This window comes from Calonectris borealis, chromosome 1 (assembly GCF_964195595.1).
Source record: "Calonectris borealis chromosome 1, bCalBor7.hap1.2, whole genome shotgun sequence".
Taxonomy (NCBI): domain Eukaryota; kingdom Metazoa; phylum Chordata; class Aves; order Procellariiformes; family Procellariidae; genus Calonectris; species Calonectris borealis.
Window position 1 is genome coordinate 35,059,247 of NC_134312.1, and position 17,318 is coordinate 35,076,564.

The window sequence follows — 17,318 nt, forward strand, 5'->3', positions numbered from 1 at the left end:
CCAGCCCGGGAAGCGGCAGGAAAAGCCGGGCCAGCGTCCCCGAACGGCGTGGCGCTGGGAGGCCAGGATGAGCCTGGCCTGGTCTCATTCCTGTATCGGGGTGCTCGGTGCCGCTTCTGCGGGGGCTGCAACGTCGGTGGGTTGGGGCGTGAGTCTGTCCTAACATGGAGCTCTCTCCAGAAAGCAGCCGTGCTCTCTGGGGCACCCCGGCTGGTACACACGTGCTTACAAATGCCCACATTTTGGGCACGTTTTCCCTTGACAATAGTGGCCTTGCGGAAGAAAGATGTTGTTTTCCATAGCAGTTTTGTATTTCCTCACAAAGATCTGGACTGAACTGGAAACAAGTTAAACAAACCTGTTTGATAGGCCTTGCGAAGCTTTCCTGGTTGACCCCCCATCGTGCTGTTGAAAACTGGGGCGAGCAGGAGGAAGGATTTGTCAAGATGAAAAAAGACCAAGTCGCCAAGCGCGCATGCGTGTGCGTGTCTGTGCACACAGAACAAAAGAAAAGGGGGAATTACAAAGCTGTTAATTTGTTAATAATGAGCAGATAGTTGCCAAGACCCAGTCTGTATTCATGTGCTGTGTTTAGCTGCAAAGCTGAAAGGACCAAAGCAGGGGCTTGGTAGGGTCCTTTCCATCTCTGTTTTCTCTGGCGGTACCAGGGCTGGCTCAGCAGTTCTAGCCCCATACGATGCAGCATATCAAACTATCATTACAAAAAAAAAATCACCCCAAACCTACTAGCATGCAAGAGCTGATTCAGTATGAGTAACCTGAGGTATGGTGATGCAAGATGCAGGGAGAAACTGAAAACCAAAGTGTGCTTTGGTCAAATTGAAAGCTGATGAGTGAGAGGACTCTAATTTAACACAGAAAGATTGCATTCTGCTCTGTAAGAAATATATTTTTCCCTTATGCCAGTCTCTTTAGAGGTATTTTCTACCATTCAAACAGCAAATAGTGCAATAGTTTGGGAAGCACAGAGTGCCTTTCTTTTTCTCTATGCATGAGATTTTCCTGACTCCTTATATAAGGGAGCATTGGAAAACACCCTCCTGAGCTGGGGTTAACATGGGCTAGGAAAGTAAGTGCTCAACATACTCTACTGCAGCAAAAGCTATCTTTTGGGTCTGTTTTTTATTTTCCACCTAGGAATGAGGGGGAAGTTCCTGGAGAGTTACCAAACCATTACAGGTGGTTGAAAATATTTAACTCTTCTTTTTTAATAATAGACAAACATTTACACTTTAAAAAAATTGGTTCTAAAATCTAGCTGCCTCCCTAGAGCCATTCAACAAGTTACTGACAAGATCAGTCTGGGATGTGGGATTCGCTCCACGAAAACAACCTTTTCCCTTCTTCCCGGGCAGAAATTCCCTGCAGTTGCCAGCCACCACCATGGCCCTGTGTGCATCAGCCAAGATTAAGGGGAAGCTTTCTAGCTAAAACTAACACCTACCTTGCCCATAAGGGGTCTTTTTCCTGATAAGTTATGAGAACTTAAAGACTGCTTTTTAAATTTGGAGAGGGAACCACATCTGTAGGAGGGCAGCAGTGCTTAGGTAGAAAGTTTCTCTCCTGCCACGGTACCTGGCCAGCCTGCATTTCATGGCAATCCAGCTCCCAGCCATGCGCTAGTTGTGAGAGCCTGCGTGGGTGTGCAGGGAATGCGCATTTGCGGTTCAGTCGGAGCAATGCTGATGGTTAACGAGGTTAGCATCCTCCAAGGGTGCTAATAAAGGATGTCCTGCCCTCTCCCTCTCTTTGGCTAGTGCTGTCAAGACCTGCCTAGGCGATTCAGCTGCTCCTCTATTGGTGAGGTGCTCCAGCTTCTTGGTTCAGATTCCTGTAAGCTCTCCAGGCCCAAAACTTGGGCCTAATACGTTTGGCTGGACATAAATCAAAGCAGAATTAAAAAAAAAAAAAAAAAAGTTGTTTGTGTTTTAGAGCTATCATATCATTCAGACTTCAAAATATGAATTCTGTTTAAAGTCTTTTTCCCTCCCCTGTGGTTTAGATTCATTAGTTGCTAGACTTCCGTAGTCTCAGCTACGGTTTTACTACAGATTAGGAAGGAAAACAGCATCTTTGTTTGTATTATAAATAAGTCTAGATTGTGCAGGGATTGCCAGTATATTTTTCTTATTCCAACTGTGTGTCAGCTTGGGATGAACACTTCATGGTTGTCAAGCCACCTGTACAACTGCAAAGTACCAGCTGAATCTGTCAGTGGTGCAAAGAGGAAATGAAGAGACTTCGATCTTCTGAACAGAGTCCCTTATCACCTAAAGATGTTGATTCAGATTAGCTTTTGCTATGACCTTCAATATGAAAAATTTCTAAGCTTTTTATCTACTGCAGTATTGCTCTACCAAGGCTATCGTGAGACTGTGTGAAAATGAGCTGCAGTGATTTTACCCTGCTCTTGTGTGCTGCAAAGCTCGTGTGCCCCGTGTGAGTGCCTGGTGGGTTTGTGCTCCCGTGGCCCCTGCGCAGACCGTGGGCACGGCTGTTGCCTTGAGCTCAGCCGTGGGGCTCCCAGCTCAGCCTGCGCTTCCTCGCCTTGGTTCACCCCTACCATTTCAGTGGTCACTGACATGTGAAGAGCTGCACTGTTGGCAGTGCTGGCCACTCCTGGATTCCTAAGGGAAGTACTGTAGGGAATAGTTCCCCGGTGTAAGCAGGAGTAAACATGTTTTTTGTTTTGTTTTCTCCTTTTCTGGAGGTGCCTGGATTTCCTCATCTCCCAAGCTACTGACCAACCTTGGGTCACCTTGGGGACCACTATGCCGCCGCAGCCTCACGGTCTGGTGTAAATGCTATTTTTCCTCATCTCCCAAGCTACTGACCAACCTTGGGTCACCTTGGGGACCACTATGCCGCCGCAGCCTCACGGTCTGGTGTAAATGCTATTTTTCCCCAAAGGCTGTGGTTCTGTTCCCTGCTCCCACCTGCAATTTTCGCAGTCTCACCTGTACTGGCATTAGCACTTATGTGGCCAGCTATATTGGTAACCCTTCTTTTTGCTGGGTTAGTAACCAGCCAACAGAAAACTGATCATGAGACTACATTGACAGGGTGGTTTTTCTCCTGGCTCTGTGCTCCCACTGCTTCCCTCGCTCATTTGGACATCTTCAGGGAGCTGAATGCTCAGAAAAGTAGCAGAACCACAACAACAAAACCTAAGTGATTTCAATTTTCTTAGGGTTTGGCTCTCCCATATTTGCAAGCTGTATGAGTAACTGAGCCAGTGTAAGAGGTAGGACAGGGACTTTCACTTTTGGCAACCGCTCAGCTCTACTTGGCTCAACTCTGATGAGAAGCAGAAGCCCCAGTCTCTAGCAGGCTCTGGCTGCCATTTAACACCTGTTGGTATGCTAGGGATCTGACTCATATTTGCTTGACAAGCAGCTAAAACGGGTTAAAGTATGCTTCTCCCTCAGGCAAACATCAGCTCCTTTGCAGCTGGGGTCAGGACGCCACGTTTTGGGCTGGCACGGCTGCAGCGCACGATCCGCTCTGCTCCTGGGCAACAGCCTGTGGCAGTGGGGTGGAACAGAGGGCTGGAGGGAAACATCTCCCGGTGTTGTTGCTGGATTTGTGAGAGCTCATCTCCCAAAACCCATCCTGCGTAATGGGGGTCAGGGACTCTGTGTGGTGCACTGGGACGAGTGGCCCGGGCTGTAAGCACCAGCCCTGCTGCCAGCAGCTGTCTGATGGCAGTTCCAACGGCGATGGAAGGACCCTGCACTTGAGGAGAGATGGTTAACTGCTGTATTTCATCGGGAATAATGTTTTTGCCCAGAAGTGTAATGTGAATGGATTGCAAGCGATGCACTGTGTCCTTTTCAGGCTCACAATGCAAGAATGGTCTTTGTTGTTGTTGTTGTTGCCTCTTCTATCTCCTCCCCAGCAGCCATTTCTTCTCCAAGCAGTCATAACTCAGATCCTTTAGTTTCTTATCCTAGACGAGCCCTTTGATCAATGTAGTATCTCTCTGAACTTTTTCCAACATGTTTCTAGTCTTTCCACCTTGAATGAGCCTCACAGAAAAATGTAATTCTTTTTTTTTAGGCAGAATATTTCTTGTTCTTTTGCTCTTCTGTGTTTTTTTTTAAAGAATACTCACAACACTTTACATAAAACCTAGACTGATGTGTTGTAGGAATTTATTGAGTATTTCTGCTTATTCCTGGCTTAGGGCCTAACCAAAGGCCTATTGAAGTCTCTGGTGGGTTTAGAGCAATAACCTCTGTTTGAAAACTTATGATGCTCCTTACTCTGGATAACGGCTATATCTCAGGTTTTCTGTCTTAAGACATACACTCTCACTCACTGCTTCTCTTGTCACTTGTGAATGACACAGCATGGGACCATTTTGCCTACCTGAGCTGTGGAGCAGCACTGTGAGTCTGGAAAGAAAAGCGACAGTGCTGTAACTGCCGGTCAGTATTTGCTCCTGCCTGTGTCCGCTTCTGATTTGGGTCCCAGCAGCTATCATGCTGGCTGATATTAATGCTACAGTCTGTTCTCACACCTGGTTCTGTTGCAAAAAACATATAAGGAAGAATGTTCAGGGGACTTTTAGCTCCCTGAAAACAGACCTGCTATTTTACTGCTAGAGTTCTTTTTTTTCTCCACTGCTTTCCTCTCCTTCATCCTCTTAGTGTGGCATGAATGTGGGTTCATATAGTTGTGCAATGCAAAATATACTAGATATAAAACCAAACCAAAACAAAAAGCCCTGAACTGAAATTGCCCCCTTAAAGCTGCAGCATTAAGTTTGGCTGTGATCCAGTCTGGAGACTTTCCTTGGCAGCAACTGTGACGCAGAATTCTCAGTTTGGAAATGCTCTTTCGGACACAGATTCCTGCAAGAATAACAGGGACATGATAAGCCAAGTTATGCCAGGCAGTGAAGGCCACTGCAGTCCAGTGAAGACAATCTGTTCACCTCCTATGGACTTCTCTGGGACTGCTCACGTGTAAGGGGGGGTAAGGGAAGGAGATGAGAGGACAGGAATGTAGCTGTGGTTTTAAGTCCTCCTGTTTCTGAAGGATTTAAGTCACGTAGGTGAAATGGTTCAAGCTTCTGCTACGGAAAATTATTATCTTTTTTTCACATATTCTTTCTGCTGTGCCTCTTTAAAAGCTTGTTTCATTGTTGGACTGTGCTGAACTCTTACTGGGAAAATTACTGCTCTTTGTTTTCTGGCCTGATCCCTGCCTTTAAAGCTAAAAGAAATCTGTTAGATTCAATAGGTAAGTGGGGAGGTGAGAACAAGCGATGCAAAACCAAGTACGTGCTCTGAGTGACCCTGAATGGTAGGGGAGAGATCCGAAGACTGAGGTCCCTTGTAGGAGTGATGGTATAATTGAGGGCAAAAAGCACGTAAATGTAGCCCATTCATTTCTAATTTGGGCAATAAGGAGTTTACCCACTTCTTACTGTCTGGCTTGGAATGACAAACAGGTGAGCCTGCCCGCTTCACTTTCCACCAGGACATTGCTGGTTTGCAGGACCACCTCAAAACCAATGTCTATTTGTGTTGCTCCTCACAGCAAGCGCTATGTAGGGGCGTATACACTCTGCTGCTATTTAAAGCATCAGTACCAAGTTAGTGTCTGAAATGCTACCTCTGACCTGGTTGGCAAAACTGATCCAGTGCAGTATGGACGGATTAACATCTCCTTGCTCTGCATTGACTCAGAGGCAAGGTCTCTGAGGCAAGAATTAACTCAGGGCAAGGTCTTGTTCCAAATATCTTGATCCTGCTCAATTTCAATGAATTTGTCATTACGTTTTGCTAATGAGAATGAAGTGGCCTCAAATGCTAGTGTAATATCTGCTTCTCTTTTTTTTTTTTTTTCTTTTTTCGTTTTCTTCTGCTGGGAATGAAGTGTTTCTTTCTGTTGCTTAGAAAGCCCAGCCAAAGCTCATCCATATTTCTGATGCTGGATACAGTCCATGAGCGAATCATGGTTTAGTTCTGCATGACATAGAGGGTTTTTTCTTTATTTAAATAATATAGTTTATAGAATTGCATATGCTAGTTCTTTAAAAGCCCATCCACTGAGCTCTTTCTTCATAGTACTCAAATGAGAACACAGTGTTTTCTGTATTGTTTGGAATAGCCTGGGAAACAATGCCTCCCAGTGTGAACAGATCTCCTTCAGTGCGCTGGCAAACTCATCTCAGAGGAATGTGGTTATCGACTAACCCATGATTTCTGATAGCAATAGCTGAAAAGAGTGGAAAAGTACTCAGCTGCCTGCAGTCCAATAGCACAGCAATTTACCGATGCGCATGATAAAGTTGCTTCTATTTAAAATGGTCATAAATCCTATCGGCCCAAACACAGCATCCTGGCTGCCCGGGAACAGCTGTGGACCAAGGCCTCTGGTGGTGTAAACTGGTGTGGCTCTGTTGGTTCCAGCGAAGCAGTTTCCTCTCCACCAGTTAAATATTTCATCTGACTATATGTTACAACACTATTATTTGCAAAGAGAGAACTTTCAGTAAATGCTTGTGCTTGTGGGAAAACATTTGGATGGAAAATGTAATCATCCATTGTTAACACGGGTGTCTGGATTCAATGACTGAAAGTTGGCATCAGTTCGTAAAATATAAAATAAGGAACACGCAGAACAAATACACTTCCATAGAGATTGATGCTTTTTTTCCCCTGGGGGGAGACTGGGAAAAGAACAGGTTTTGAGCCATTTCTCCAGCGAGCAGAAGGGAGCCGAGGGATTTTAGTTCTTGGAATACTGTAAAGGTCAGTGACATTTGTCCTTGCCTCAACTTGGATGCTGCCCAGATTTTGGGAGCAAGCTCTTCTGCTTCCGCCCCATGTTCTGCGTGTTGGCAAATTTCCGATCACAGATGAGCCACGGGCGGGCAGAGGGAGCTACCTCCTGTGTCTCAGTCTCCCCTTCCTTGCGGTGGGCCAGGGTTTCCTTCCTCCAGCAGCAGCTGCGGGCTGAGCTCCCCAGGGTTTGCCAGGCTTCGGGGACTGGGTGCAAGGGGCAGTGCGGCAGGAACCTGCTGGTAGAGCAGAACTTTGTTGTCCACACCGTTCTTAGTGGATTTCAGAGTGGTGCCTTATGAGGAATACCTGAAGGAGAGCAAAGTCTTGCAAACCTGAAGAAAAGCACTTCCAGCCATGGCCTGCCTTTGTTAGAACATTTGGCCGAGCTGGGGCTGGCAGCTCTCTGCATTGCACAGCTTGACCTAAAGGAATGAGATTGTAATGATGGCCGACAAGGAACAGAGAAAAGGCCCTGAAGCCAAGGAGCACAAAGGGGAGGATGTGCCTGTACTCCCTGCTCCAGTTGATCCTTCTTCCACCATGTGCTCAAGAGGTGAGCCACTCGTGCTGCTGCTACTCTTTCTTCAAGAGCATCCAGAACCCCCCAAGGCCCTCAGGTCTGCCCTGTGAAGCTGGATGACTGTATAAGCGGAGTCATCTGCAGCACTGCCTTGGTGATTTCTCTCAACACTCTCATTTCTTTTGTTTTTACATAAATGGCTTTCTTAAGAAACATTTTAACTGGCAGGAAAAACAACAAAAGAAAAACCAGGATCAACACAACAGCTGTGCAGTTCGTCAGAGAGATTTCCCAGGTCTGGCACCGCCCTGGGCCCCCTCCCTCCTGCCACCGCCATCTCCGCTAGCTCAGATGTTAACACTTTAACCTCATAGACAGCAGGCAGGGAAAAAGTTCAGCTGCCTTGTACCATCGGGAACGTGGATTTCCTGGGTCCCAGGCTGCAGCCTGCATTTCGGAAGCTTTTTGTTTTGGAACAAAAGGGTTTGAATTCCCCTTTCTGAGCAACGAATATATGAAATGTAGTTACTGCAAGCAGCCACACTATGGCACTAACAGTGAAAAATGGCTCTTGGCCAAAACCTAGAGCTCATGTCAAAACATGCTACAATAGCACATTTTACTACAGCACAGGAATGTTAATGTGATACAATTAAATATTATGTTGCAAGGAAATTACATGTCCCAGACCACTGCAATATGTATCTGTGACCCTGGGGAAGCTCTTTCTACCTCAGTGGTGTGTTTATACTTCTGCCAATTTGCTTTTCCCATAATTCCCCTTTTGCCATCGCCCTGCAGATGTAATTCATGCTCCCAACCGGTCCGCGAGGCCATGGCTGCCTCTGACATCCAGCGTCTTGCGCAAGGAGGAGCGGGGCCAGCTGACCGGGCGGGTTCAGGGAAGTCAGACACGGTTACCGCCAACTTGTTTCGTAATGAGAGACCCCGAGAAAATGCTTTGCAGGGAGTGCCTATGAGAAACCATGAGCTGCGTTGCCTCTTGCTGCTCAAGCAGTTTGTGTCCCAGCCTGGGGTAGGGGCTTTCGGAGGCTGGCACCTCTGCATTTCCCCCCCGCCGTGGCGTGGCTTGTGTGGAAGGATATTATGAACAGGTGCAGACTTAGTGGGGAATTTGCTCTCCCACGAGGGCCGACTGGTGCAATATATCCTACTGTGCCAGGCGATGTGGTTGCGGTCCATCACAGCCCTCCCTCTTCTCCAGCTTGGACAAGGTCTCCCTGGTCGAAGTCCTCCCTTGACAGCTGACACAAAGCTTAGTGTCTTGCTTTGAGAGCAAAGGATCATTTGCTCAGACTCCGTTTGTCGAAACCATGGATTAAAAAGCCCATCTGTGAAGCGACTGGAGTGAAAGGCCCTCTGTAGCAGGAAAAGGTAGTGCCTGGCTTGTCCTTTCACCTTGTCCTTTGCTCTGCCTCAGTACTGTCAGTGCTTGGGTGCTCCGCTGGCCTCTTGAGAGGCCTTTAGAGATGCCAGGGTAATAACCAGTGCCAGTGGAGCGGTCACAGGGGCTTCCCAGAGAGGGGCAGCTGGCACAGGGGTGTTTGCACGTGAGGGTAAAAATAGAGGCACATAATTACATTTTTCACAAGGGACCAATGTCTCAGATATTATTTCACTGACTGATTTGCGTTGAGTGAGGAGAAAACACCTCAATTAATATGTGTCAGTGCTGTGTGATATCAAAATGTCTTTAAAAGTTGAAACTGCTTTCCTATATCCTGCAGACTGGAGAGAGCCATCACATGGGGAAATGATAGATTTGCAAGCTAAAGCCTTATATTAATCATTACCTGTCTCATTTTGCTAGTTCAAAGTTAGAGGACCAAAAAAGACTATGACATGAAGAACATTTAAGGAAGTCATTAATGTTATTTCACTCTGGAGGCTGGTAGGCCTTCATTTTCTTGGGTTTTAGGGTTTTGTGTTTTTTTTTTTTTTGTCAAGTCCCATTCGTCTGTTCTGAAAAACTCCTGTTTTCACCTTAATCTGCAGGTGAGAGGAGAGGACCAGGTGGAGCTGCATGGAGAATCCGGCTCCTCAGCCAGAAAAAAACACCTGTAGCATCACAGAGGCACAAGGACCAGCCCTGGAATTAACCCTCCCAATGTGTAACTGAATTAAATCGTGCTCTGACTCCTGTGCCTTACAGGACCCTTCCAGGGGCTCCTGGATATGCTGGAGGAGGTTGGGAGCTCATCATGCATGCTGCCACCAGCCTGCCCCGGGGGAGCAGCAAGGGGAGCCAGGCCGGGGCTGCGCTTCCTCCAAGGGTGCACACGGGCTGTCTGCGGCCCCATCCCCTGGAAAGCTGATTCAGCCATGCTGGCCTCGCACGGGCAGCAATGCAAACCTCAGGATGTGTTTGTTGCCACAGCCTGTGTGATTTTCATAAGCTGTTCGAATCGGAGCCAGTAATTTCCATTGTTGGTGGCAGAGGTGGTAGGGAAGAGGGGGAAGAAGGCTGTGTTAAGGAAAAACTTGGAATTTTTTGTCCTTTTTCTGTAAACTGAAAATTTCTTCTGTGGTCAAAACTACTGAATGTTTATTTTTTGGATTTTTCTAAGGATGAACTACTGCTGTGGGGAAGCAAAGCAGCTATGAAAGCTGAAAACCAGTATTCTATTTTCTGTCAAAAAGGGAGAAAAAAAAGTCATTTTGCCTACTCACTCTTTTCAAAAGCCATTACCATGCTAACGCTTTAGTATGGACTGTTAGTATCCTTGATACTGTCACCCCAGGGAGTGACCTGCCTTCTGGCAGCCCAGGGAAGCACAGACCCAAGGATCTCCAAAACCTGGATCTTCCTCACAGCCCTCTCCAGGGCACCGTTCCCCGCTGCCTACTTTGCTTGCTCACAAACGTCTACCTGGCCAGCTCCTCAGACACTGCCTCTTCTGTTTAGACAGAATTGTATCTTTTTTTTTTTTCTGGGCTGATTTGAATGAGGTCCCAAGTGCTAACAGTCAGTGCATTCAAGATTTTTTTTGGTGACACTTTCAACCTCAGCTGTGCTCTTCCAGGAAGGGCCTTGCCGCAGCCGTGCCCCTGCGCGTGGCTGGGAATGAGCGTGGAGCCCTCCTGAGAGCAGAGAGCCGTGCCCCAGCCCGATGAAATACTTTTTTATCTATTGTAAGCTGAATGGGCAGGAAAGTCAACAGTGTGCTCCTTGGCTCTCCCCTAAAACAGACTGGGGAGGCCCAGGCACTACTCCAGACATCTCGAGGTTCCATCGTACCTTGCAATTTGCTAAGTCATCAAGACTTCTACCGTTTAAGGTTGCATGTCTGTTCTCCACTCCACAGAGTACAGATATTAATTTTCTTTTCCACACAGAACAATTCAAAGGTTCCACTGTGGGATCAGTGTAAATAGTCCCTTCTGGTGAGCTCTCTAGACAAAAGATTGTCTATGAGCTAATACTGTGAGGGCAATTCCTCCATCCGTAATCCAAGAAAACCACCTGAAATTCTAGGCAATGAGAGCAAGACTTTTTAAAGTTAAGCAGAAAAAATTAGCAGTTGCTCAAGTTGCAGAGATGACCAACCAGTAGTGTTTGCACCACTGATTCTTTAGTGGTACTTGTACCCAAGTCTGTTCTGGATGTACCCCACTTCTGACAACATGCATAATTAGATGTAGCAACTTCATGGGCTTTTTTATCTCTTAAAGACTCCTTGACTAATATTTGTGTTAGTTAAGCTGTAATCTAATCACATCTGCTGCAAGTCCATGCACATTTTTATGCACATAGTGGGTCAAGCTCTTTTCTGTAGGCAAGGTCTGTTTGGTGACAGATATTTGGACAGAGATGGTTATAACTCAGTATAACACAGCATCCTGCATACTGTCCTCACTTGCAGTGTCTGGACAATGTGGACACCAGTTAAAAACTGCTGTGATGTGACCACATCTTCTTCCATCCCTTCAGCTCCTGTCCAGCTCATTGCACCAAAGCTCAAAGGGAGGGTGGTACAGGAGGCACTGATGCACATCTCTGGTCACTTGTGCTGCAATAATGAAATTCCCAGTTGGTATGCAAAGGGAATTCCACTCCACTGGCACTGCTGACTAGCTAAAAAGGGAGAAAGGGAAAATTTGGCCCAGGCATCTCAATTCTGCACAATTTCTTGACCATTGCACTGAGGAAGACTCCTGAAGGATGATGGCCCTCCACCCAGCTGAGGACCGTCTCCCCATTGCAGTCACAGCTGCATGACTCCAGGGGCATGCGAACCCCTTATTAAAGGGAAGGGGCAGGAAAGGCTAATGTAAGTCTTGTTGGCAATTTTCAAGTTGATTTTTGTACTTCAGGTAGACTAACAGCAACATATGTGAGTTCTTCCATATTATGTAGCTTATTTCAGCCTCCGATTAGGTTACATCGTGTGCACAATCCCTTCCTTGACACTTGACACAGCAGCTGCCAAGGTTGGTTTCTGGACAGGCCTGTCTTGGGAACAGTGTGTGCCGTGATCTGGATAAAGGGTGCTCAGATTGAATGTGTGTCTCTGCTTGCCCCTTCCATTGCAACTTTGTTGTGGTAACCTTTATGAAACCCAAACCAGCTGCTTCCTAGTTTTACACAAAACACATTAATTGGGACCTCTGGCTTTGGTGAAACAGCCAACTCCTACTTGTAGGAGTTGTCTACATATGATGCTTGTCTCCACAAATTGCAGAAGTTTACCTCACTCCAGAATTTGATACAGGGAATATTAAGTATTGGTAAGTGAAAGCATATAAAAACTTTGTAGTGAGTCCTTCGTGGCCCTGTACCTATTAAAAATAGCTGCTGACAGATCTGATTTCCACTCGTCAGAGTAAAAAAGACTGCCAGGTGATTCATCTGTGTCTGTCACCGACCATATTTTCTGGTTGCCCTTTTAGTCAGCTCCTTGCACAAGTTCTCCCCAAAAAGTCTGTAGTGAAGCTACTTTCCCGAATCAGCTCCTCTGGAAGGTTATCAGCTACTGAAAACAAAACAGGCCCCAACTACAAATGTAGCAGCAGCAGCAGGAGTGGAAATCTTTGCATCTCCTTGAAACTTTTGGCTCAATCATATTTCTGTCAATGTATTTAATGTATTTATGTATGATTCTTAGTGCACTTTTAACAGGCACTCACGAATCTGCAAATTCTGTGCCTAACAAAACACATTAACTTTTCAGAATTATTTAAAGCATGCTGGAAGACGGAGTCTATATCTCTTATTATAACATCTTTTAATTTTAGAAAACCTGTCCCTGTGTTTCACAAGCCAGTGATGTACACAGTGGCACTGACCACGTAAGCACCATTGATTTTGTGTCGAGGGTCACAGTCCAAACCCTCCCAGACTGTCCTTGGCCTCGCGTGACCTCCCAAGCCCCTGAAGTCAAGAGCAGAGCTTGTCTGACTTTAACCCTAATCCCCGTAAGCACCTTTGCCAGATAAGCCTGTGGTGCATGGAGGAGTTTGTTGCTCTGACTGTGTCAGTCTAACCAGAGCAGCATAACTCTCCCAGCGCAGCTGAGTGCTGTGGCAGCTGCTCTGGCTTGCTCGTATCAATATGGCTCCGTTTATGATGGAGCTTTTACACAGGTGCGTGCAGCATTTTTTTTTAAATAGCCACCCGGCAAAGCTTTGCTGCCCTCACCCTTGGCTGTAGCGGCTGGAGCATGTGCTGGCTCCCAGGCACAGCTGATCCAATTTGGGTCTGTCGGATACAGGGCGATGAGGGTGAGCGGTGTGGAGGGACCAAGGCTGAGGGCGAGACCTGCATTTGAACTGGCAGTCGGAGGGGCGGTCCAGCTGTGCATCAGCTGGGTGTGCCGTTCAGCAAACACTCACAGCTAAAGCAAAAAAGCTTGGTGCTTAACAAACCACAGATACCTAGGGTATCTAATACAGCAGGCTTAAGTGCCGCTGCCCAGTGACTGGGTCATACTGGTTTCGGCAGTCAAGCGGTTGGTTTCACTGCCAACTATTTTAGCTCATTGACCTTCTAGAGAAACGAAATAGGAACCAAGAGGTTTTGTGGTTCAGAAGCATCAGTTTGTTTCCTAGCATGACAACCCTGCTGCTCTTCTCCAGGAAGGTTGCTTTCTTGGCTCGTACCCTTGCAACAGCAGCCAGAATAGTATCAGCAGCCTCATGCCTCAGTTAACTCAGCTTTACATGACATTAAAGAGCATGCCAAGCCAATGAAAACGGGAACCTGAGCAGTGGTAGGCAGTAGCCATTCATCTGCTCCTTGATGTTTTGGCTTGTTTTCACTGCCATAGAGCCCCCTGTCCTAGTCTGGTTGCCTCTGGCAATGGCAGGGTAGATAGGGCTGCGCAGACACAGTACGTGAGAAAGAGCGACCTATTGTAGCAAGAGTTTTGTGTTTGTGGCTTGTGCTGTCATGCAATGAAATCGTCCGTGTTTGGACAGGGAAGGGAGCGACTCTGCTGTGAGCTGGTAGCTGCATGGAGTAGCTAGGGTTGCAGCGAGGCTCTGCTTCCCCAGGTGAAAGCACCGTTTCACCTTAGCTTATGCCTGGTCCACACTGATTGTGGCATACCCATGTTACAAACACTGGACTTAGCCACATCTTGGGGAATGACCTGAAATGAAAAGGAGAAAACACCGGTTACTGTGTCAGCCCATACACTCTGGTCTGTTCCCCTGCAGCAGGCTGTGAATCATGTTTCCGTGGGGTGTGAAGAGGACTGGAGGATGGGGAGAGCTCCTGAGCATTGCATAGAGCTGCAGAGCCACAGGAGAGAATGCGAGGGGTGGCTGCTGTGCCACCAGTGGAGGGGCGAGCAGCCAGGGAGCCGGGACAGGTGCTGCTCTCCGGAATGGCTGGCTGTGAGCTGGCTTTGTGCTGGGGCTGCCTTAGTGTGGTACCGTGCTGGGGCAGACATATTCTTCTGCTCAGAAAGGCTTATGAGCTCAAGCACAGCATCATGCTAACGCAGCTCTCACCTTTCTGCACGCTGAGTCTATCAATTCTAGATAATGACACCCAGAGCCACAAAGATACCTAAATCCTGAACAGTGTGTTTCATTGAAAACTGCCACCATACCTGTGCTAGTTTTTACTAGCAATTTCCCAGAGATGCTTTAAGTTTGGTGGCAGTGCAGCACATCCCGGCAATGCTGTGCTGGCTGGGCAGCTTGCTGCAAGGTGCTTCTCCCAGTCAAGACCGTGCATCGTTCAGCATCAAATGCTGAGACTTATCTCCCCAGCAGTGGGGGCCAACATCTCAGCTAGTCATCCAGGGCTCCCTTCCTAGGCCAGGAAGGGAATTGTTTGCGGAAAGAGGTTTATCTTATATTAAAATGGCTGGTTGCCACCATTCTTATCCAGTAGCTCCATGCCTGGAGACCTGTTCAGGGGATGTAAGGCAGTGATTTGGGTCTCCTCCTGTCTGAGAGGATCCTCAAGGCAACTCCTTCCTGTGAGTCCCAAATCACTGGGCTATAAACCACTTGGTGGGGGCAGGACCGAGGGGGGAAATCATCATCCTTCACTGCGCCTGGGAGACTGGATGGACAAGAAGACCACTGGCTTTACAAAACTCTTGCAAAACTGAAGAGCAGCAGTAGGAGGAGTGGCATGCCTCTCCTCAGCCAGCACTTATCTCTGAAGAAAAATGGTTATCGCTGAAAGATGTGGCCCCAGGCAGAAGTTTACCACCATCTGAGGAGAGCGGTGCTCTAACTACTGGGCTATTATGTGAAAGGTTGGAGCGTGGCTCCGTCCTCCACCTGCGTTTTAATTGAGAGGCAAGTGCCTGAATAGCTGAGTCAAACCCGAGCTGCTGGGCGCAGTTGTGTGTTAGGAGAGGCACCTGGAAGAGACAAACTGCGGCGGGCACAGCACGGCTCGGCACAGCACGGCACAGCCGAGCCTCCGGGGGCCAGGGCAGGCTGGGTGGAATGTGTAAAACTGAATTTTCGATGCAGGCACAGGGAGTGGTTGGCACGTCCCCCGGCCACGAAGGTAGCGCCTTAGCTGGCAGCTCGTGATGGGCAGCTGAACATGTCCCCAGAGGCGCTGGCAGCATCTGGGGGACCTAGGGGCCTTTTGGCATCGCAGCACGAGAAATTGCCAGAGGGGCTGGAGCACAGCTCTGCCTCCTTTGCAACAGGAGGAGCGATCTGCCCAGTCCCAAATGAATCCTTTAATCTGCCAAAGACTGATAGGTGTGGGGCCCTGCTCCCTTTCCTTTTGAGGGAGGAAGTTTTGGCTGCAGAAGAAGTTTCACAGCAATGCCTTCTTGCCTTGCAATGGATATAGGCTTTTTCAAAAGGCTCCAGGTTTAGGCATTTTCCCTAGGCCAGTGCTTCTGTGACTCCTGTACCCCGAATGCCTGCACTGCCTGCATGGGGCACCTCTCCCATAGCGCTGGGCACCCTGCTATGTGGTGGATCCCCCCCGAGCCCTGAGGCAGTGCCCAGCCCCGTGTGGGATCTCCTGAGCTGCTGCCCAAGCCACGTGCAGGCTCTACCTTGCGAGCCACTGGCTCCTCCAAAGACATTGCCTTGGCTGCTACTAGCACTGGAAAAGGTGGTTGGCAGCGGCTGGACTTCCCCAGTTTCTTGTCTCCAAGTGAAACACCTGTGTCTGGTTGCACCTGGCCATGCTGCCAATGGGGCTGCCCAGGGCTGCAGATGACGTGCCGAGGCAGCGGGGTGCTTACCCACTTGGCTCTGGGGACCAGCCTTCTCTGGCACGTTTGAGTGCGCTGGCAGGGTAGTAGCTTGCAGTGTCATATCTCAAGCTGTATTTTACCAGGATAATAATATTCACCCTTGAGTTTTCCTCATCGTGCTTTTCCTTAGTAGGTTGCAGATGATGGCCTTTGCCTCACATGTGAGGCATACTGGGACAGAGCCAGGGAGGGAGCTCCCCGGTTAGAGGTGGCTGCGGTCTACCTCCATCAACCAGCGGCAGGGCTGGGCAGCGAGGAGCCTCCCAGACCCCGGCATGGTTTCTGGGAGGCAGCCTCTCACTTCCCAGGACCCAGCCTGTGCCTTTGGCTTCTGCATTGACACGAAAACCCAACATGGAGATGAGGAAAAGCAACAACAAACTGGATGACTGAAAGCATGTTGGAGATATATTTTAATAAACACGATGCTGCTTTTTCATCACATCCCTCCCCTCTTCCCCTGCTATCCCAGGATACTTTTAAAGCCTGCAGTGAGATGCCAGATTGCAGTTTATGCATTTCAGGGACCTAACTGAAAACAGATGCCGTGTTCCTGCGAGCTGCCTCCCCGTGCTGGCCGCGGCAGCCCTGGCGTCGCCAGCACGTGGGGTACGCTGGGGGGGCACGGCCCCCGCGCAGGGTGCTGCCGAGCACATCACCCTGCCCTTCGCCCCTCCCCGGGGCCCTGGTACTCTTTTTTTGTATTTTTTTGGTTTTAGTCACTTTCCTCACATGGAGATGAAGACCCCAAAAAGGAAACTGAGAGCAGCCTCCAACTTTTAAATTTTTTTTCCCCCTATTGGCTTTCGGGGAAAACAGAACTGAAACAAACTGATGTTTGGGAACCGACTAAAATTAGTATTCCTCATGAGCTATGACATTCTCACCAGAGAGGGAATTAGTTAATTTTTTTCCCCCATAGGGCCTGCTTCTTCCTCGCGATGCAGAGCACTTTGCTGCGCAGCTGGGAGAAAGGTGTCCCAATCCCCTGCTTCCACCCACGGCAGAGGGTTGGCTGCTGCTTCACTACAGGAATTAAAAAGGGAGGCAGTAACATGATAAACACATTCATCAAGCGAGTTTGCTCTTTACTTCCCTGGACTTCTTCTGTGAACACTGTGCTGGCATGAGATCCCGGCGAGGCCATGGGAACCCGCATCGGTTCCCTGCAGGATTTAGCAGGGAGACGTCGTGGTCCCTCCGAGGGCTCGCCAGCAACAGCTCTGCTGTGCTGCGGCAAGGTCGGTGCCCATGGGGGACATGGGGACAGCC